We start from the raw sequence: 23,433 nt of genomic DNA on the forward strand, positions 1-23,433 counted from the left end.
TTTGATTTCAGTTTCATTTCTGTCTTAATTTCATTATTTACCCAAGAGTCATTCAGGAGAAGGTCATTCATTTCCATGTTGTTGTGTGGTTTTTGAATAGATTTTTTTTTGGACAGAGTCTCACTCTGCTGCCCAGCCTAGAGTGCAGTGGCACAATATCAGCTCACTGAAACTTCCACCTCCTGGGTTCAGGTAATTCCCCTGCCTCAGCCTCCCAAGTAGCTGGGATTACAGTTGTCCTCTACCACACCTTGCTAATTTTTGCATTTTTAGTAGAGATGAGGTTTTACCATGTTGGCCAGGCTGGTCCTGAATGCCTCACCTCAGGTGATGCACCCACCTTGGCCTCCCAAAGTGCTGGGATTACAGGTGTGAACCACTGCACCTGACCTTGAGTAGATTTCTTATCTTGAGTTCTAATTTGATTATGCTGTGGTCTGAGAGATTGCTATAATTTCAGTTTTTAGCATTTGCTGGAGTGCTTTACTTCCAATTACATGACCAATTTTAAAGTAAGTGCTATGTGGTGATGAGAAGAATGTATATTCCTTTGTTTTGGGGTGGAGAGTTCTGTAGATATCTATCAGCCCCATTTAACCAGAGCTGAATTCTCGTCCTGAATATCTTTGTTAACTTTCTGACTCAATTATCTAACATTGTCAGTGAGGTGTTAAAGTCTCACACTATTATTCTGTGGGAGTCTAAGTCTCTTTGAAGGTCTCTAAGAGCTTGCTTTATGAATATGGGTACTACAGTATTCGATGTATATATATTTAGGATAGTTAGCTCTTCTGGTTGAAATGAACCCTTTACCATAATATAATGCCCTTCGTTGTCTTTTTTTTGTTGTTGTTGTTGCTTTAAAGTCCATTTGTCAGAAACTAGGATTGCAACCCCTCCTTTTTTTCTGTTTTGCTTGGTAACTTTTTCTTTATTCCTTTATTTTGAACCTATGTGTATCTTTGCATGTGGGTTAGGTCTCTTGAAGACAGCATACTGAAGGGTCTTAGTTCTTTATCCAGCTTTAAAAGAATCTGTGTCTTTTAATTGGGGCATTTAGCCTACTTATATTCAATGCTAGTATTGATATTACATGTATTTGATCCTGTCATCATGATGCTAGCTAGTTATTTTGCAGACTTGTTTATGTGGTTGCTCCATAGTGTCACTCATCTGTGTATTTCAGTGTGTTTTTGTAGTCACCGGTGACAGTTTTTCTTTTTTACAGTTAGTACATCCTTCAGATCTTGTAAGGCAAATCTGGTGGTACCAAATTCCCTCGGCATTTGGGTATCTGGAAAGGATCTTATTTCTCTTTTGCTTATGAAGCTTAGCTTGACCCCCTAGGTAGGGGGCCAGGTGCAGTGACCCATGCCTATAATCCCAGCACTTTGGAAGGCCAAGGCAAGTGGATCACTTGGGGTTAGGAGTTCAAGACCAGCCATGGCAAAACCCTATCACTGCTAAAAATACAAAAAGTAGCCAGGCACGGTGATGCATACCTGTAATCCCAGCTACTTGGGAGGCTGAGGCACAAGAGTTGCTTGAACCCAGGAGGCAGAGGTTGCAGTAAACCAAGATCGCACCACTGCACTCCAGTCTGGGTGACAGAACAAGAATTCATCTCAAAACAAATAAATAAATAAGAAGAAAGAAGGAAAAAGAAATTCTGGGTTGGAATTTCTTTTAAGAATGTTGAATATTTGCCCCCAGTCTCTTCTGGCTTATACTGTTGCCATTGAGAGGTCTGCTGTTTGTCTGTTGGGCTTCCCTTTGTATGTCACCTAGCCTTTCTCTCTGGCTTCCATTAACATTTTTTCTTTCATTTTGACCTTGGAGGATTTCATTATTATGTTTCTAGGGGACAATCTTCTCATGGAGTATCTTACTGGGATTCTCTGCATTTTCTGAATTTGAACGTTGGCTTGTCTACCTAGGTTGGGGAAGTTTTCCTGGATGATATCCTAAAATATGTTTTCCAAATTGGTTTCATTCTCCTTGTCTCAAAACAAGAGTTTTATACAAATTGGTTTTTACCTGTTCCAACCTATAGCTCATTCAACCAATTTTCAGCTATTAAACCTGATTGTACAAAACAATAAAATTGCTGAAAGCATAAAAATGCTTTCTCTCATCCACAGAGTACTCACACATACACATAAAAGTATGATAGTAGGTGCTTTTAAATGTATTTCTCAGCTAAAATATGACAAGTACATAAAGTTTATATTATACCCCTTTTAAATGAAATGTCTCCTTTTAATTGCCCTACCAACCCCAAATGTACCAACAAATTTCCCATAAATTGCAGACAGACTATTATAACCACTTGAGAACAGGGACATAGCTGCTGTTCTCACTTTTATTTTCTCAAGACCTAGAAGAATAATATTTAGCCATAATAGATTATCAACACCATACATACACACAAACACACCCACACACTTAAGCACACATGTTTTCCAATAGCTATCAGAGAAAAAGTATAGGATGAAGAAAAGAATAGAAACATTAAGTCTTATTTATTTTGGTGCCACACTTTTCAGTTTCAAATTTCCTGGAGTCATCTCTCCACTTTTTCTTTTTTCTCCTTTCCTTTCCCATAATGTGACAAATCTTGATGGGTGATAGGAATTCAAAGATAACTTAGTTATGTTTCCAACCATCAGATGATGACAGGTGTATGTACAAATAAATAATGTGATATACTTGAAATGATGGCATACTTTTTAATTATATGGAGGTCAAGCCTGTTTTTATTCCCAGCTGCTTCAAACTGGAGTCTATCAATGTGTCTATTATAATAAAATTCTGCTAAAATAAGTACATGCCATATAGAGATTTTTACCAAGGAATTCTCTTTGTATCACAATAATAAAGATTTCAGCTGCTTACATGAGCAAAATAATTCATTCTAATATAGCCTCCAGAGCAGATCAGCTGCAGGTCTAAATTGACCAATCCTCAGCTACAATGACACTTGAAGAGGATTTCTCTTTTTTCCAGGAGTGGAAAGCTGGCATCTATGTGCTACATTCTGTAGAATTAACATCATTCCCATAAAATGACTCAAAACATTTCAGAGCAATAACTCAAAAATATTTATACAACTCACTTAATAATATAAGTGATGGACCACCTCTAATTTAAGTGTGGTCCAGTGCTTTCCACTTTGTCCTGCCTTGGCCACAGATATTCCACCCTATTCTGCCAGTGACCAATCTATCCTACTTGAGAGAATGAACACTGGCATATGGAGGGAACCATCTGGAATTTCTGTTGCTCAATGGGTGGCTGATGGGGGAGCTGATCTGGAAAGAGGCTCCAAAAAGAATTAATGATCTCCAGATGTAATTAAAGACTGCTTTTCCCCCCAAAGGGGCTCAGGACTAGCCATGGGGTGGTGCCTCTTGGTTCCGAATTACACCCTCTAACCACTTGTTCATCGATCAAGCACTAAACACCACCATCTTTATCCTAGTCTGTTTTGCCAAGCAGTGTTTTAGCTTTTTGGTCTTTTTTTCCCCCTGAAAGTGGTCTATTTTTACAACTAGAACACTAAATCTTTTAAAATAATATTTGGAAAGTTAACAATAAGGAGAAATTTGGTGAATTTTTTCATGCACCAAATGCAACAACAACAACAAAGACTCAGTGTTTTATTAGAAATAAATTAACTAGCGTCAAGACCAGAAAACCTGAGCCAGACTGAAAGACAGATGTCTCTGAAAGAGGGCTGAGGCTTCTTTTCTATCAAGAGCAATTTGACTACTACAGTTACAAAGAATTCCATATAAGCTCAACACTAGGTTTAAAGTCACTTTTTTTCACAGCAAAGTTAGGGAATCAAGGTCACTATTGTGTAGCATTCCAAGGGTCTGACACTTGTCTAAATCCTGTAGAAATGAGATCAAGGGTAAAGGGCACAGATCCTGGGAATAATGATGGGGTCACATGAACAAGCATAATTTAGGGCTGGCAGACCCACTGCTTGTATGGTATTCACTGTATCAGGCCCCATAACTTAGGTGGTGAAGACAGTTTCCACCACAACCCTGCTATTGTCAAGAAAGCAGTCTATACTGACTTTGGACACAGCTCAGACTTCTGAGGGAGCACAATGGCATGGCAGGCAAAGCACGACATACAAGGACGATTTGTAGGCTTGTTATTTTCTTGTACCTTCCATAATTAATGAGGTTTTTTTTCTACATTCAGCCTTGACCTCAATATTTTCTATTAAATATGTGAACCAAAGGGAGAGTAAATTTTAAAGCCATTTGAATCACTATTTAATGATCTAATATTCCTTTTTAAAAAGAGAACATTTTTAGCTCCAAAGTGACTACTTTAAATATACATTTTACACAATGATTGGTGATGTTTTCTTTCTTTGGTGGTATTGTTTAACTTTGGGGGCATCTAACGATTTATCTAAACAGTCTATCATAATTTATAAAGATGAATGATAGATCCAAGAAAAGTATTCCTAAAATAGAATGAAAACTTTTATACATAAATGGTTCACCAGGATGTAAGATTAACATGATTGAAAATTAGTGTCGAGTAGACTAATTTACTGAGATGATGGTATTCAGTTCTCTAGAGTTTATTCTCTTGCAGAAAAAGCTGAACAAGATGTGCTAGAAGATAAGGATACAGTCTTTCTATAACTAAACTCTTTTCAAAGAGTTGCTAGACTTATAGTCTGCCTTTTTCATCAAATCCACACAGGTGGTTTCTTTATTCTACTCTGCCTAACATTTTTTTTTTCAAACTGGTCTTAAAAATAGGCAGAACAGGCAGTTTCAAAGTGCCAGAGGCACATGATTCAAGACTTCAAGACTAAAAGCCTGTTTCCTAACACCTTGAAGAAAAACCATCTGCTGGCCTGATTGTGTGTGTGTGTGTGTGTGTGTGTGTGTGTGTGTGTGTGTGTGTGTGTGTGTGTGTGTCTTTCTGTCTGTGTCAGAGGGAGAGAGAGAAACAGAGAAAAAGAACAGAGAGAGGAGAAAGAGAGAGAGAGAGAAAGGGATGAGACAGGAGGAAAGGAGAATAGCTCTTCTCACTCTCGCCTCATAAGAAGAGTCTCATTTTAACTTTGGGCCATAAATCCCCATCCCACTCCCCACAAACATTCTGTGTCTTTTTCAATCACATACAGACATGCATAATTCCCACAGTAGAATAAACATCTTAAATTATGATATTTTAATTGATCAATAAAATGTTTAACATACAATGTTTATTTCTTCCTCTAGTCTATACCATCTGTTCTTCAAAATTATTTTGAATCTATTTAATAGGAAGGTTTTTAAGTAAAATTACCAACTGTATCAGATCAGCCCTCTGCATCCCAAATTCTGAAAGGAAAATACCAGAAGGTGCTGCTGCTTTCATAAAAACAGAAAAGAATCTGTGCCTTCTCTCATCTCAGGCTTTATTATTATTGTTTTAAATCTAGAGATGGCACTATGCTGCTGTTCTCTTCATTAGGCTTCAAAGAGATCAAAGTGGTTGACGTGGCATTGCTATTTAAACCAAGGTCCATAGTGGTCACCTTGCTCAGATGGCTCAAGTGAAAAACAACAATAATGAAAATCAAACAGACTAACAAAAAACCTAGACCTTGCAATGCCCAGAAGACCTAAAAAGGAAGAATATGCATTTTGATAAACTTCAGGGCCAATGTTAAGCTACAGTTTAGCTTTTCCACATAATTCTATTACCTTTATACATTGTTAATGAATTCCAACATGAGGTTTGGGGATAAAATCCTTCTCCAATCCTGTAGTGAATAATGCTTAATATGTGAAAAGGCATAAACTGGCAACTCTCAGGTGATCCAATTATTAAATTTTTACATGTTGCAGTTGGTGTTAAAGCCAAACTAAGCACCAAACTTATTTTCCTACGTGGGTTTCTGTTCTGATTTGTTTCCTTAAAAAGAATAATGAGATCAACTATTAGTAAATAAATATAATTTATACTTTTACCCTGAATAGAAAAATATGAATATCTATGAAACAAGTGATTCACTCTCAAATGGTGCTGTTTGGCAAAGGTCTAGCAAACAAATATTGTATTCAATAAGCTTATTTCTCCCCTCAGGCCTTTTTTGAAAATAGATCTCTTTTCGTCTCTGCCCGACACTAGACAGGGTAATATGACCAAAAAACTATGAGATTCTTTGACTTTCCTCAGTGTTATTGAGGAAACACTTAGGTGTTTTTCTTAAGTTCTCAATTGTTTCTTCTGCAGGAAAAAAAAAAACCCAAAAGATTATTAAAATCTTAAAAAAATAATATGCATGTATCCTACTTGTTTTTAAATATACATATATACACGATTTCATAAATGCATAATTGATGTTTAACAGAGACCTTAAAATATAGTGCCTAATATTTAGTAAATAATCTCTACTTTATATATTAATATGTTGCACCAAAATTTATATTTTCTGAGCAAACCAATCGATATGTGGTACTCCTTATATTTTATAAAGTACAAAATAGGGAGGGATCCAAGAAGGCCAATTAGGAGCAGCTCAGGATGGCAGTGCCCAGTGAAAGCATGGAGGGTGAGTGGATGCTGCATTTGCAGACAGATTTTTATTGCTCACAGACCAGGAGATTCCCAGGCAGAGGAGCCCCACGGGTCACCAGCACAGCTGTTTTGGCCGGCATGGCTGTTTTCCCAATGCCCCGGTGCGATGGTTCTCCTAACAAAATACGTGGGTCTGGGCACCCTTTTAGGTGGTGATTGGAGCTCCTGGGAGACAGAGTCACCCATTCATCTGATTAAAAAGGGGACTGAAACAGGGAGCCAGGCCAGGAGATTCCCAGGCAAAAAAGCACCATGAATCTCAGCGTGGCTTTTTCAGCCGGTGCAGTACATGGGAAATCACACACACCCCAGTGCCTTTTCAACAGGCGACTGGAACACCTGGGAGAGAGCTGACTGTTCAACTTAAAAAAAAAGGGGGGGCTCTGAAGCAGGGAGCCAGGGGATCAGGCTCAGCTGGTCCCATGCCCACAAAAAAACAGCAATCAGAAATGCTCTGGATTGAGAGTTTCACAGCAAGTACAGCTGAACCCAGGATGATCCAGCTCTGTGGGGGAGAGGCATCCACCATTACTGAGGCAGTCCACCACTGCAGAGGTAGTTTGCCTTGCTGAGGCAACCCGCCATTACAGAGAGAGTCCGCCATTATAGAGGTGGGCCGCCATTGCTGAGGCAGTCCTAACTACACCCGTAGAAACAGGACTGCAGGGAAGTTCACACAGCAGATGGGTGCAGCCCACAGCAACTCAGCAAAGCCTCTGCAGGCAGACAGTGACTAGGCTGCCTCCTAGCTGGGCAGGGCAGCCCTGAAAAAAGGCAGCAGAACAACAGAAACTCATAACTAAAGCCCTAACCCCCCGGGACAGAGCATCTGTAAAAAAAAAAAAAAAAAAAAAAGGATTTATGAGTTCTACTGCAGCAGACTTAAACGTACCTGCCCATCAGCTCTGAATGAACAATGGAGCTCACAGCTCAGCACTTGAGCTCCTATAAAGGACAGACTGTCTCCTCAAGCAGCTCCCTGACCCCTGTATATCCAAAGAGTCACCTCATAAAGGAGAGCTCAGACTGACATCTGGTGGGTATCCCTCTGGGACAAAGATAGCAGAAGATGAAACTGGCAGCAACCCTTATTGTTCTGCAGCTGCTCCAGGTGATCCCTAGGCTAGCAGGGCCTAGAGTGGACCTCAGCAGTCCTACAGCAGAAGGGCCAGACTATTAGGGGGAAAACTAAGAAACAAAAAGAAACAACTTCATCATCAACAAACTGGACGTCCACTCAGAGACACCATCCAAAAGCCACCAACCACAAAGACAACAGGTAGATTAATCCACAAAGATGGCAAGAAACCAGCACAAAAAGGATGAAAACACCCACAACCAGAATGCCTCTCCTCCTACAAGGGATCACAACACCTTACCAGCAAAAGAACATGGCTGGATGGAGAATGAGTGTGATAAATTGACAGAATCAGGCTTCAGAAGGTGGGTAATAAGAAACTTCTGTGAGCTAAAAGAACATGTTCTAACCCAATGCAAAGAAACTAAGAACCTTGAAAAAAGATTTGACGAAATGCTAACGAGAATAAACAACTTAGGAATATAAGTGAATTGATGGAGCTGAAAAACACAACATGAGAACTTCACAAAGCATGCACAAGTTTCAACAGCTGAATTGACTAAGCAGAAGAAAGGATATCAGAGGTCAAAGATCAACTCAATGAAATAAAACGAGAAGACAAGATTAGAGAAAAAAGGGTAAAAAGGAATGAACAAAGTCTTCAAGAAATAAGTGACTATGTGAAGAGACCTAATTTACGTTTGATAGGTGTACCTGAATGTGACGGAGAGAATGAAACCAAGCTGGAAAATACTCTTCAGGATATTATCCAGGAAAACTTCCCCAATCTAGCAAGGCAGGCCAATATTCAAGTCCAGGAAATAAAAAGAACACCACAAAGATATTCCTCAAGAAGAGCAACCCCAAGGCACATAATCGTCAGATTCATCAGAGTTGAAATGAAGGAGAAAATGCTAAGGGCACCCAGAGAAAAGGGTTGGGTTACCCACAAAGGGAAGCCCATCAGACTCACAGATCTCTCAGCAGAAACCGTACAAGCCAGAAGAGAGTGGGGGCCAATATTCAACATCCTTAAGAAAAAGAACTTTCAACCCAGAATTTCATATCCAGCCAAACTAAGCTTTATAAGTGAAGGAAAAATAAAATCCTTTACGAACAAGCAAGTACTCAGAGATTTCATCACCACCAGGCCTGCTTTACAGGAGCTCCTGAAAGAGGCTCTACACATATAAAGGAACAACCAGTACCAGCCACTGCAAAAAACATACCAAGTGGTAAGGAGCATCAACACAATGAAGACACTGCATCAACTAATGGGCAAAACAGCCAACTAGATTCTAAATGGCAGGATAAAATTCACACATAACAATATTAACCCTAAATGTAAATGGGCTAAATGTCCCAATCAAAAGACAAAGAGTGGTAAATTGGATAAAAAGCCAAAACCCATCAGTGTGCTGTATCCAGGAAACCCATCTCACATGCAAGAATACACAAAGGCTCAAAATAAAGGGATGGAGGAAGATTTACCAAGCAAATGGAGAGCAAAAAAAGTGGGAGTTGCAATTCTCATCTCTGATAAAATCAACTTTAAAGCAACAAAGATCAAAAGAGACAAAGAAGGACATTACATAATGGTAAAAACACATTACAAAAAACTAAGATCTGAGCAGAACTGAAGGAGATAGAGACAAAAAAAAAAAAGTTCAACAAATCAATAAAATCCAGGAGCTGGTTTTTTGAAAAGATCAAAGAAAAAGGATCAATGCAACAAGAAGAACTAATGATCCTAAATATATACACATCCAATACAGGAACACCCAGATACATAACGCAAGTTCTTAATGACTTACAAAGAAACTTAGACTCCCACACAATAATAGTGGGAGACTTCAACACCCCATTGTCAATATTAGACAGATCAATGAGACAGAAATTTAACAAGCATATCCAGGACTTGAACTCAAACCTGGACCAAGCAAACCTAACAGACATTTACAGAAGTCTTCACCCCAAACCCACAGAATATACATTCTTCTCAGCAATACATCACACCTACTCTAAAACTGACCACATAATTGGAAGTAAATCACTCCTCAGCAAATGCAAAAGAACGGAAATCATAACAAACAGTCTCTCAGACCACAGTGCAAACAAGTTAGAACTCCAAATTCAGAAACTAACTCAGAACCACACAGCTTCATGGAAACTGAACAACTGGCCCTTAAATGTTGACTGGATAAACAATGAAATGAAGGCAGAAATAAAGATGTTCTTCGAAACCAATGAGAAAGAAGACACAACATACCAGAATCTCTGGGACACATTTAAAGCAGTGTCTAGGGGGAAATATATAGCAATCAACGCCCACATGAGAAGAACGGAAAGATCTAAAATCAACATCCTATCATCAAAATTGAAAGAGCTAGAGAAGCAAGATCAAAAAAACTCAAAACGTAGCAGAAGACAAGAAATAACTAAGATCTGAGCAGAACTGAAGGAGATAGAAACACAAAAAACCCTTCAAAAAAATCAATAAATCCAGGAGCTGGTTTTTTGAAAAGATCAAAGAAATAGGCCACTAGCCAGATTAATTAAAAAGAAAAGAGAGAATAATCAAATAGATGCAATAAAAAATGATAAAGGGGATATCACCACAGATTCCACAGAAATAAAAACCATCATCAGAGATTATTACAAACAACTCTATGCACATAAACTAGTAAACCTGGAATAAATGGATACATTCCTGGACACTTGCATCCTCCCAAGCCTAAACCAGGAAGAAGTTGAAAGCCTGAATAGACCAATAACAAGGTCTGAAGTTGAGGCAGCAATTAAGAGCCTACCACCCAAAAAAAGCCCAGGTCCAGATGGGTTCACAGCCGAATTCTACCAGACATACAAAGAGAAGCTGGTACCATTCCTTCTGAAACCATTCCAAACAATCCAAAAGGAGGGAATCCTTCCCAAATCATTTTATGAGACCAACATCATCCTGATACCAAAACCTGGCAGAGACTCAGCAAGAAAAGAAAACTTCAGGCCAATATTCATGATGAACATAGATGCAAAAATCTTCAACAAAATACTGGCAATGCAACTGCAACAGCACATCAAAAAGCTTATCCACCATGATCAACTAGGCTTCATCCTGGGGATGCAAGGCTGTTTCAACATATGCAATCTATAAACATAATTCACCACATAAATAGAACCAAAGACAAAAACCACATGATTATCTCAATAGATGCAGAGAAGGCCTTTGACAAAATTCAACAGCCCTTTATGCTAAAAACTCTCAATAAACTAGGCATTGACGGAACATATCTCAAAATAATAAAAGTTATTTATGACAAACAAACAGCCAATATCATACTGAATGTGCAAAAACTGGAAGCATTCTCTTTGAAATATGGCACTGGACAAGGATGCCCTCTCTCACCACTCCTATTCAATATAGTATTGGAAGTTCTAGCCAGAGCAATCAGGCAAGAAAAATAAATAAAAGATATTCAAATAGGAAAGGAGGAAGTCAAATTGTCTCTATTTGCAGGCGACATGATTGTATATCTATTAACACCCCATTGTCTCAGCTCAAAATCTCCTGAAACTGATAAGCAACTTCAGCAAAGTCTCAGGATACAAAATCAATGTGCAAAAATCATAAGCATTCCTTTACACCAATAACAGACTTAAAGAGAGCCAAATCAAGAACGAACTGCCATTCACAATTGCCACAAAGAGAATAAAATACCTAGGAATACAACTAACAAGGAACATAAAGGACCTCTTCAAGGAGAACTACAAGCCACTGCTCAACGAAATGAGAGGACACAAACAGATGGAGAAACATTCCATGTTCATGGTTAGGAAGAATCAATATCCAGAACCTACAAAGAACGAAAACAGATTTACAAGAAAAAAACAAGCCCATTCAAAAGTGGGCAAAGGATATGAACAGACACTTTACAAAAGAAGACATACATGAGGCCAACAAACATATGAAAATATGCTCATCATCACTGGTCATTAGAGAAATGCAAACAAAACTACATTGAGATACCGTCTCACGCCAGTTAGAATGGCGATCATTAAAAAATCTGGAGACAACAGATGCTGGAGGGGATGTGGAGAAATAGGAACACTTTTACACTGTTTGTGGGGGTGTAAATTAGTTCAACCATTGTGGAAGACAGTGTGGCGATTCCTCAAGGACCTAGAAATAGAAATTCCATTTGACCCAGCAATCCCATTGCTGGGTATATATCCAAAGGATTATAAATCGTTCTACTATAAGGACACATGCACTCAAATGTTCATTGCAGCACTGTTTACAATAGCAAAGACCTGGAACCAACCCAAATGCCCATCGACGATAGACTGGATAGGGAAAATGTGGCACATATACACCATGGAATACCATGCAGCCATCTAAAACGATGAGTTCATGTCCTTTGTAGGGACATGGATAAACCTGGAAACCATCATTCTCAGCAAACTGACAGAAGAGCAGAAGATCAAACACCGCATGTTCTCACTCATAGGTGGATGTTGAGCAATGAGAACACATGGGCACAGGGAGGGGAGCATCACACACTGGGGTCTGTTGGGTGGAAATAGGGGAGGGACAGTGGGGGGTGGGGTGTTGGGGAGAGATAGCATGGGGAGAAATGCCAGATATAGGTGATGAGGAGGAAGGCAGCAAATCACACTGCCATGTGTGTACCTATGCAACAATCTTGCATGTTCTTTACATGTACCCCAAAACCTAAAATGCAATAAAAAATAAAATAAAGAAAAAAATAAATAAATAAAGTACAAATTAACTTCTGTAGAAGTTTTCATTGTTCCTAATATTTTTTTATATTTTCCATATTTTTTGAAAAGTCCAAAAAAATTAAGTCCCTCAAAAGTCTTCTTGTAAATTCCAGAAAATAACATATATTCAAAGCAAAGAGTTCTTGCTTGGGGTTTTCAAAATATGTTATGTTCCACTTGAATTCAAATACTGTCCCAGAGATCATGAAGTTTCCTAGAATGTTTATTCACAATTCTAAGTATTCTAACAATAATATCCGGATTCTACAGCCTCTGTCAAAAGTACCAATAGTCTAAAATATCTTTGCATGGTAAGCATACTGAAATCTTTGCCCTTAGAGTTAATCCCTCTTTTTAATCCAAGGTGACTACAAGTCCCCAGGAGAAAAAATGATTTGTAAAGAAAAGTTATTATCACTGACCAATAAATTTGTTCATTCATCCATTCATTCACTTAGTAAATACTATCAAGTGCTTTTTCAGACTCTGTGATATACACCAAATAAACAAACATAAATAAAACAAGTTTCCACTCTACATAGAGAAGTAAATTTTTTTAAATGATACAGAGTTTTGCTCTTGTCACCCAGGCTGGAGTGCAATGGTGCAACCTCAGCTCACTGCAATCTCTGCCTCCCAGGTTCAAGAGATTCTCCTGCCTCAGCTTCCTGAGTAGCTGGGATTATAGGTGTGTGCCACCATGCCTGGCTAATTTTTTGTATTATTAGTAGAGATGGGGTTTCACCATGTTGGCCAGGCTAGTCTCATACTCCTGACCTCAGGTAATCCACCCACCTTGGCCTCCCAAAGTGCTGGGATTTCAGGCATGAGCCACTGTGCTTGTCCAAGGAGTAAATTTTTTAATGAAATTGATGGAATGAGTTTTGGAAGAAGAAAGAAGTAGATCTGAAGTCCTTTTAGAATTTGCTTCTGATACCTACCAAAATGATCATGGCAAAACCCAGGCAACATTCCAACATGAAGAAGACTATCTCTGTTTCTTCTTTCTTTCTAGTGCCCATCTGTCTCCGAGAAACTACTGACCTCGTTAGCTTATAACTACCAAACGAACAGAATCCCACGATGCCCACCCTCCAACAGTCCACACATATGAAGGGTCTAAGTATTTCTATAGTTCCAGTAATTTCTCAGCTGTCTCAAGTCCCTCCAGGCTCCACTCACTTGTACATGACTAACTAGAGAAATAATACTTTATGGGGGTAATAAGAGAGATTAAGTGAAATGCCACATATAAAAGTATTACAGTGCCTGGCACATAAAAGGCATTCAATTATCAGCTATTGTCTTCATATGCCCAAGAAGTAGCTTGGAGTGCTTGCTCTATACCTGTCATTGTTGTGTGGAGCAAAGAAACACAGTTCCTGGCCTCATGAAATCTAAAATTCTGTGGAGGAAACAAAACATTAATACACAATTGCAAAAATTACTGCATAGGCACAAACTCTGCAAATTGGTAAGAAGGAAAACACATAATGCTATGAGAGTAATAGCAAGGGATCAAGGATGAAACAGCTGAGACCTAAAGAGCGAGTAGCAGTTATCCAGGTGTAGAGTTGCTCCAGAGAAAGAAGGCAGGAGAGATGAAAAATCAGAAGCAGGAAAGAGCTCCATACATCCAAAAGACTGAAAGACGAGAAACGCAAATCAAAATCACAATGATACACCATCTCACACCAGTCAGAATAGGTATTATTAAAAAGTCAAAAAATAATATATGCTGGTGAGACTGCAAAGAGAAGGGAATACTTATACACTGTTGGTGGGAATGCAAATTATTTCAGCCACTATGGAAAAAAGTTTGATGATTTCTCAAAGAACTAAAAACAGAACTACCATTAACACCAGCAATCATATTACTGGGTATATATCCAAAAGAAAAGAAAGCATTTTACCAAAAAGACACATGCACTTGTAAGTTTATCACAGCATTGTTCTCAATAGCAAAGACATGGAATCAACCTACCTGCCCCTCAATGGTAGACTGGATAAAGAAACTATGGTACATATACACCATGAAACACTATGCAGTCATAAAAAGGAACAAAATCATGTTCTTTGCAGCAACATGGGTGCTGCTGGAAGCCATTATCCTAAACAAATTAACACAGGAACAGAAAACCAAATATGACACGTTCTCACAGATAAGTGGGAGCTAAACATTGGGTACATGTGGACAATGAAAACAACAGGCCCTGGAGGCTACTAGAGAGGGGAAGAAGGGATGAAAGCAAAGCAAGGGCTGAAAAACTACCTATTGGGTGCTATGCTCATGACCTGGGTGAAGAGATTCATTCATATCCCAAACCTCAGCATCACGTAATATTTCCATATAACAAAACTGCACATGTACCATCTGAATCTAAATGAAAGGTTGAAATTACATTTTTTAAAAAGACTGAAAAGCAGCCAGAATGCCCATACCACTGAATCTGGAGGAGAGGGGTAAGAGGTGGGACTGGAAAAGTAGGCAAGAAAGCAGATCAGGAAGGACTTTGGATGCTATGTAAAAACCATGAGATTTTCATCTTCAGAATGAAAGTAAGCCACTAAAGGGAAATTACACAGCCAACTCATATTTTTAAGAGTGCTCTGGCTGTAGTAGGGGAGAATGGGAGTAGATGAGGGTAAGCATAGCAGGAGAAGAATAATTAAGAGGCATTCTAGTGGTTCACCCTAGAGGCCATGATGCATATATCAGGATGGTGAGAGAGGAGATTTTAAAACACACATTCAAGTAACATTCAAGAAGCAGAATAGTCAGAATTGGTTGAAGTGTCAAGAACAAGCCTGAACAATTGGGAGTAGAAGATGGTGCCATGTACTGGAATGGGAAAGCTGGAAGAAAAGCAAGTGGGCCACTGGTAATGGCAGACTTGGCAGGGAGACGGCAGAAATAGAGTATTCTCTATGAGTTATTTTAGTTTAAGATACCTGTACATCATCCCAGTGCAAATTTCAAGTGAACAATTACACATATAGGTCTTATTCTTGGGAAAAGAAAAAAAAAGTTTTTATGAATTCAAGTACCATCAATAGCTTCATAACTAGAAAGTGTATGTTCTCCAAAAATCATGAAGAAAGAATGAGAAGAATCTAAAAACAGATGAGGGAGTTTTTTTAATTCAAGGGAATTTTTTAAATCATATGGCACATTCGTAAAATGTGTTTGCTGATAGGAGATGTCATATAGAGTGGGAAAGACTTCAGACAAGAAAGAGAAAGGAGACAAGTATGAACTGAGATATCTGAAAAGGAAGAACAGCATAAGATGCAGAGAACACCAGATGGGATTAACTTTGGGACAAGGTAAAACACTTTGTTACAACCGGAGGAAAGAAAGAGAAGACAGGGTGCTGCAATTTATATATACTTGTCTCCTTAGAGAGTAGCCTGAGGATACCTAAAATACCCTGCAAAAGACTGTGAACTTAGGACACACTTTCAGTTCACCTCTAAATCATATCATATAAACATTAGACTCCATCTGCCAAAAACCAATAGAGATTAGGGATGATCTCTACTATAAAACTCTGTGTGTAAAAATATATCTATCGACATGAGCATTTGGCTTAATATCTCCTTAAAAATTTTATTACCTTAATACCACTGAACAGGATTCTTTTAAAAGTAATTAATGAGAACTGATACATAAGAATGAGTGACTGCTGCATAAATAAATGAAATAGTTAATGAAATTAATGTGCATCTAGATATCCATATATCAAGCCAAGTCTGTATTTTACATATGAATTATTTGTAGCCATTCATTCATTCTCAAACAGAGATCAGTTCTATACTACAACATGGATGAAACTTGAGAACATTGTGCAGGGTGAAAAAATTCACTGCATGATTCCTTCTATATGAAATGTCTCAAGTAGGAAAATCTGTAGAGATGGAAAGTAGATTAATGGTTGCCTGTGGCTGGGGAAGATTGCAGACTAGGAAGTTATAACCTAAAGGGTATGGGGTTTGGGGGGGTAATCAAATGTTCCAAAATTAATTGCAGTAATTGCACGCCTCTGTGAAAACCATGAATTGAACACTTTAAATGGATGAATTTTATGGTATGTGAATTATATCACAATAAATCTCTTAAAAATTAAAGTACGTTTTGTACTGATATGAAATAATCATATCTTTCTGTACTAATATGGAATAATCACATGGAATAATTATATCTTTTAAAGCAAGGCACACATAGTGTACAGTTTGTAGTATTTATATAAAGGGAGTGGACAAAAATAAACATAATGTGTCCTTTTTTAATTTTTGTATATGCAGCATAGAATATCTTTGGAAAGTTAACAGAAGGAACCAGTAACATTGTCATTTTCAGGAAACAAAACTGGCTGGCTGGAAGACATAGGTAAAGGGAGAATTCTCAATGAGCAATCTTTTTCTCTTTGAATTTTGAACAAAGTAAATATACTACTTTAAAATATTTTTAAAAACTGAAATTAAAATTAGAAACTAGTCATAATTTTATTTGAAATAAAAATTTAAAAAGAAGCTCACACACGCACATACACATTTGTGTGTGTGTGTGTGTGTGTGTGTGTGTGTGTGTATCTTTTAGTCCTCATCAGACATGTAATTTTTTTTCTGCTGACAGCAATGTAAGAAATACAAGAAAGAGAATAAGTTGTGCAGACTTCTTATTTGACTTGGTTTTGACTTTGTTTCAATTGTCCCTTAATTTACATTTTGATATGTAATGTTTCCTTTTCATTTTATCTTCATATTTGCCATTTTTACATTTGGATATTTGTGAAATGCTTCACACTGTTGAATGTCTGTGGATATAGGAAAAATTTGACTCTGCCATTGGAATTAGAGTTCAGTATGATGTTTCAATTTGTTCTGACTTCAATTTTTGCTTGCTACATTAATATTAGGATAAAATCAAACTCCATTATCTGGCATAGATTACACTACTCTCTAGAAAGTTCTCCCTACTACCACTTTGCTGGTCCATAATCACTAGAGGCAACTTTCTGAAATATGGATTTATGGAAAGGCAAACAGAATTATAAACACAAAGAAAATTAGAAAACTATGAAAGATATATACTGAATAATCAATTCAATATCCCAAGAACTAATACTCAAAGATAGGAAATAAAGCAAATGGAAAATTTAGCTTGAGCATATTCCCATACACACTTTAGAAGCACAGAATATTTCAGAAGCATACAAAAATAGTTTCTTATATTTCCTTTTGATTCCTTTATATTTAATATAAGACTCTTTAGTTCATCTGGCATGGCATGACATGAAAACACAACAGGAATTTTATTAGCATATGGGTAGGCAACTATTCCAGTATAACTTACTGAAATGTAGTCTTTTCCTACTGTTTTAAAAGCCAACTTAATTACCAAGTAAATTCTCTTATATCCATGGGTCTGTTTCTGGACTCTATTTTGTCTCATTCAGTTTCCTCTCCTGCCTCTTCCTAAGACAATATCATACCAGCTTTATCTAGACCAACTCTCCCAAATTAATCTGTTTTTCAAATCTTTGCCAGTTGTATATGTGCTTTCCCTAAAAGTACTAGAATCAGCTTCTCACATTCTAATTTTTTTTAAATGTAAATGCAATTCTCACTACATTTGCTTGAATTTATAAATCCATGTGGGGGAGAATCTTTGTATCATTGTGACTTCCTGTATTTGTATGGCATTCCACCTATTTAGCAAGATTTTTAGGGGGTTTTTATTCATATGACATATGAATTTCTTCTTTATATCTAGTTATTTTATCTTTTTCTATCAAAAGTGGAATCTTTTGTCTATCACATTTTCTAATTGGTGATTGCTATTATACAGGAATGCTAGTGTTTATTGCATGCTAGTGTTGTTGCCAGTCATTTTACATAAATATTTTTTTTTCTAGAAAAAGAAAACAATGTAGGCTTACCAGTAATTGTTTTTCTGCTTCTTTCAAGTGACTGTGCCTTCTACCATATTTTTTTCATGTATTATTGCATTGTCTGGCACCTCCAGTAATAGAAATAAGAGTAGTCATTCACATTTTCTTCCTGACACTAATAGGAATGAAATTAACCTTTCACAGTTGATTATAATATTCTCTATGGCTTCTGGTAAATATTTTATATCCAGTTAAGAGAAATTTCCTCTATTTCTAGAATAAATTGTTGTTGAGTATTAACAGATATAAACTTATAAATGCTTTTTAAAAAATTGATTTGGGGTCTTTGAAAAACACTCTACAAAATCCACTTGATACTACCATGTAAACACTTTTTCTTCTGATAAGAAGCAGATGATTTTAACATACTGTGATTATTAACCTTTGCCCTTAGCTAAAAGATACAAATACTCTGTTCCACATTCAAGAGGAGGAAGCATATTTTCTACACCAAAAGAAAACAACAAAAAACATGAGATGCCTTCAAAAATCTTGTTTTAGACATCTGCTTATATTTCAAATTTCTTTACTTTAGATGCTTCTATAAAATAACAGAGATATTTTACCCTCAGTATCCCAAGTTTTCTGAGACTTGTAATTGGAAACCTAAAAAACCCATTAATTTCTATTTTGGTTCATCATCTCCTTCTTCAACCCACTAATACCATCTTTCTCTCTGCCCCACTGCCCTAGAAATAGTTTTCTCTGCTCACTCACACTTAACTCCCTAAAATATACAACACTTCCCCAATGCCCTGAAATGCTCTAGAACCTTGGACAGTCTGAGTATTTAAGAAGCCCTTACTCAGATAAAGAGACAGAGTAGTAAAGGCAGAGGCTGGCACTGCACATGACAAGGGGAAAAAAGAGAATAAAATTTATGTAGTCATTCTTGGTTCTTTATATACTGAATATTGTGCCTCATTATTATAAAAAGAAAGTGCAATCTTGGAGAAAAAGAGAGAGAGACTTCTAATTTTGTCTTACTGAATTATGTTAGTGTTTTTGTTTTGTTTCTGAGGTTCTAGAACTATCTTTGCATTCCTGGGGTTAAATCCTATTTAACTATAATTTGTGATTCTTTGGAAGCATAGGTACATTTGATCTGCTAAGACTTCTTCTCAATATCAATGAGATTAGCCTTTAATTTTCTTCTTTGTGATGCCTTTATCTAATTTTTACAATCAATCCTATAGCTTTAAGAATAAATTAAGAAGATTTCTATCTTTCTCCAGGTTCTGAAAGAGTTTACAACGTGATGATTATGTGTTCCTCGAAAGTATGTTCTGCATTTTAAAAGAAGCACCCTGGGTGATCTCAGATGTAGGTAGGCTATGAATTCACTTTAAAATCAACTGACCTGCATGGGGAGAAATGCCAGATATAAGTGAAGGGGAGGAAGGCAGCAAATCACACTGCCATATGTGTACCTATGCAACAATTTTGCATTTCTTCACATGTACCCCAAAACCGAAAATGCAATTAAAAAAAAAAAAAAACTTGAAAAAAAAATCAACTGACCTGAAAAAATTCTCCCACTTGTACAATAAGGCATTTTGTTGTTGTATTGTTTATAAAAGTGAAAAATTTGGTCGGGGGGGGATTTGTTGTATTTGGGGAAGTGTTGTATATTTTAGGAGGTTAAGTGTTCATCAGTAAGATGATAATTCAATAAATTATACCACATTCCTACTCTGGAAAACTATACAGTCATTTAAAAGGATGAAGTAGATTTGTCATTACTGACAAGATAGTATCTTGAAGATATACTTAACTTTTCTGAAAGTCACATATGAATACTTAGAACATATGTTTTTCATTGCTGAATTAAGGAACACCTTAGTATGGCATATAAGAGTTCTAGAGTCAAACTATTCGGTCCAAATATTGTTCTTCTACCAATCAGTTTTATGACCTCTATTTCTCAGCTTCCTGGATACCTGATAAAGACACATGGTAATAGTGACTCACAAGGTGTTATGAGGATTCCAAAGTGAATTCATTCAAAATGCTAAGGAAAGAAATTGATATGCAGTAAAATACTCAATGCATTAATGTTTTTAAAGTTATACATTATATAAAAAAATACACACATTAAAAAAAAATGCAATCTCAACTGGGAACAGCAGTTATCCAGGGGAGGGCAAAAAGAAAGGGCTAAATGGTTCTTGGATATTTGCTTTGTATATCTTTATATTGATTATTATGAACAGAAAAAAAATTATGTATTATGTTTAAAACTTTTTAAAGTACAAAGTTACAGAAGGCTAATACTAATTGTAAAGATGTCAGATAGAGATATAGAATTAGATGTCTAAGACAAGCAAGGTAATCATTGAACCTTCATTCAAGTACAAAGCATCATGGAGGCCAGTATGGAGAGAGCAGCAGGAATGAGACACACCTAAATTTACATCTTGCTCAGCCACTTTCTAGCTGTGGGACCCAGGGAATATTACTTATCCTGTAATATAGGGTTTTTCAAAAGTGTGGTCCACAGAAACTCTACTTCAGTACCACTTGCAGATTTGGTTCAAAATATAGATTACTAGTAATTTTAAAACATTTTCATTTATTTTTATCCATGCTAAAGTTTAAGAAACAAAATAACGTTAAGAAACCAAAATAAAAGACAATAAAAATTCCCACTCTCTGAACTGAATGGATCCTCCTCCCCACCAAGGGGTTTCCAAAGAAACCTGAAAAACTAGCTCAGGCCATGATGGGAAGGAGTGGTCATTACACATGCCTCATTATACTTTCCTCCCTTCGGAATTTAGGTACAACTGATGAGCATTAACATTAAAACCAAGATATTAGCATGGACAAACAGACGATTTGGGAGCAATAAGATACTAAATTCCAACCTGACTCTAGTATAGCATCACATGACAGATAGCAGGTCCTGAAAGTACCAAAGTATTTTACCCCAAAATATATTTGTTTGTCATATTTTAAAATGGGTATATAAAGCTGTCTCTTATGGGGGAAATTTGCATTCTGTAGAGAATCCTATTCCATTTCCAGATCTTTTTCAGATCCTGGAGAGATTAGCTGAGAGTCTAACAACTTTTAAATGTCTAAATAGGAAATATTTGCCATCTATTGCCTCTAAGGGTAGTCACCTGTAAGACTTCATCTTCATAATAAGAACCTTGGTCTCCACAACATCTTACTTTAACCCAGACACTCCTTCTATTAATTCCACATTTTTAGATAATAATTTAACTCTTTCAACCAAGTGCCAATTAGGAAATCTTTGAATCCACCTATGACCTGTAAGTCTCTTCCCCGCTTCAAGTTGTCCCACCTTTCCAGACCAAACCAATTATACCTCACATGTATTCATTGATGTCTTATGTCTCCCTAACACATAAAAACCAAGCTGTAACCCGACCACCTTGGGCAGATGTTTTCAGGACCTCCTGAGGCTGTGTGACAGGACATGGTCCTAACATTTAGCTCAAAATAAACCTCCAAATATTTTGCAGAGTTTGGCTTTTTGTCATCAAAACTGCTGTCAATCTTGATTTCTTAGTGTGTAAAACATGGTGCCAATGTCACACCGTATTCACAAAGCTTTGGTGAGATAAATATTTAATGCCATGCCTGGAACATTAAAAAATTGAACTCACGTTATAACAATGAGTATATTGTTGCTGGTACTACCACTGTTATCACCATACTCTATAATGGCTGTTCCTATTTTTAAATGAAGGATCTGATGTTTCCTCAATATGCCATAGCCTTCGAAGGCCTTATATTTATATACTTATTCCTTTTTCTGGCTCAAAAAATAAATAAATAAATGTGAATATCTCTTCTGTTTCCTACATTATTTTTTACTGGTAATATTTTATAGATTTTAACTTCTGACCACTATTATTCTGATTTTAACTTCTGACCATTACTATTCAAGTAACCTGGGATCTTGAAAAGGCAAGTGCAGTGCTTGGAACTGAAATTGTGGTATAGTCCTTATTAATGCACTGTGATTTGGGCTTGACTGTGATAGGAGATTGTAGAAATAGAATAGAAAAGGAAAAGATACTGGAATAGTAGAGCTTATAAGAATTGTGGTTAAAGTTTTCCTCTCTGGGTGAGGCTTACACTAAGCATGTGGTGGCAAAAACTATGTTATTAATAAAATCTTCTATTTTCTAAGAACCAACCAGCCTTTCCCTTCTCTTTGTTACCTGAAAAACCTAGGCATAAAGCTGCATAAGTCTTTAGTCCTGGTTCTCCATTTCCTTTGGGGGAAAAAAAGTCCACATTTCTCACACAGCTTTGGGGAAAAGACTCATAACCATACTTAATGTATAAAAGCTGTGATTTCCATGCAAACTGCTGCTTTCCCAGAAAAAACATAAAAGCCCCCTTTAGCAGTTTAAAATCCGTTAACTATTTCCTTCCTGTTCCACTTGAACTAGGGGCCAGCTTGCCCTGCCTAAAGCCTTCCCTTGGTGGCTTTCAGATGAATAAGTTAATTTAAAAAGTGTTAGAAACATTTTTAATTTATTCAGACTTGCAAGATATCATTAAGTGCCAGGTACATACACTAGGAGCCAAGAAGAGTTACTCTATAATTCTCTCACAGTCACAGATTATTTCCTCACCATACTGGGATTTAGACCTAGCACTGCAAACAGCAAAACTTGGGCTTCCTCACAGTAGCCAATGTCATAGCTCTAAGCCTGCATCAATGTTTACTCATTTGCACTCTTTTATAGTTTCACCAAAAAAGAAAACCAACAAAAACAGGTGCATCCACACTATACAAATAAGAAAAGGTAACCTCTGAAACCATTTCACAGAAAACAGAAGATCCACAAGCTGCTCGCTTGCTAAAACTGCAGGAGGTGTGTCAGGCACCTCGTGCTGAGCCACAGGAGGCCTGCAGGCTGGGAAGGCAGTAAATCCCCAGAGAGCTCTAAATTCCTGATTGGCAAGCCATGCCAGGCCCATCAGCTCCTCAGGTGCTGAGCCACAGGAGGCCCATCAACTGCTCAGGTG

At 37.2% G+C, this 23,433-nt stretch overlaps 1 protein-coding gene and 1 long non-coding RNA gene across 5 annotated transcripts in view; both read right to left on the reverse strand.

Annotated features, from left to right (window-relative positions):
• The window catches only part of PKHD1 (PKHD1 ciliary IPT domain containing fibrocystin/polyductin), a 496,842-nt gene that overhangs the window by 190,957 nt on the left and 282,452 nt on the right, over positions 1–23,433 (reverse strand). The gene's annotated exons all lie outside the window — the stretch shown is intronic.
• On the reverse strand, positions 19,415–21,277 carry LOC116565820. The gene is made up of 2 exons (XR_004275600.1): positions 19,942–21,277; positions 19,415–19,780 (listed from the first exon to the last, which is right to left on the reverse strand). It is a non-coding gene; the product is annotated as an uncharacterized LOC116565820 (long non-coding RNA).

Source organism: Sapajus apella, unplaced genomic scaffold (assembly GCF_009761245.1).
Source record: "Sapajus apella isolate SASKATOON/1434 unplaced genomic scaffold, GSC_monkey_1.0 scaffold41, whole genome shotgun sequence".
NCBI classification, from domain to species: Eukaryota; Metazoa; Chordata; class Mammalia; order Primates; family Cebidae; genus Sapajus; species Sapajus apella.